At 43.6% G+C, this 259-nt stretch overlaps 1 protein-coding gene across 1 annotated transcript in view; it reads right to left on the reverse strand.

The window, feature by feature from the left end:
• LOC107548442 (U2 snRNP-associated SURP motif-containing protein-like) overlaps nucleotides 1-259 on the reverse strand; it is a 30,519-nt gene that overhangs the window by 2,162 nt on the left and 28,098 nt on the right. The gene's annotated exons all lie outside the window — the stretch shown is intronic.

Consider the following 259-nt stretch of genomic DNA (forward strand, 5'->3'; position numbering starts at 1 on the left):
GAAACAATGGCGGACTGATGACAGCTCACTCAGGGCGGGTCTAAGGTAAGACACCAGTCCAGTCTGTGCTGAAATGCTACTGTCAATCAAACTATCGTGGGAGGGGCCTGTCTGTGTGACTTCACACAGACAGGCATCTGAGATTGGCTCGATTTGAGAAAGGGGTAAAGATTTTAGTAGATTAACAATTTTTATCATTTTAGGGTGGTTGTGTACACACACTGCCAACACACATTTCAGTTCAAACTATTTGTAAAAG

The sequence above is a fragment of the Sinocyclocheilus grahami genome, unplaced genomic scaffold (genome assembly GCF_001515645.1).
Source record: "Sinocyclocheilus grahami isolate Dianchi unplaced genomic scaffold, SAMN03320097.WGS_v1.1 scaffold348.1, whole genome shotgun sequence".
Classification (NCBI taxonomy): domain Eukaryota; kingdom Metazoa; phylum Chordata; class Actinopteri; order Cypriniformes; family Cyprinidae; genus Sinocyclocheilus; species Sinocyclocheilus grahami.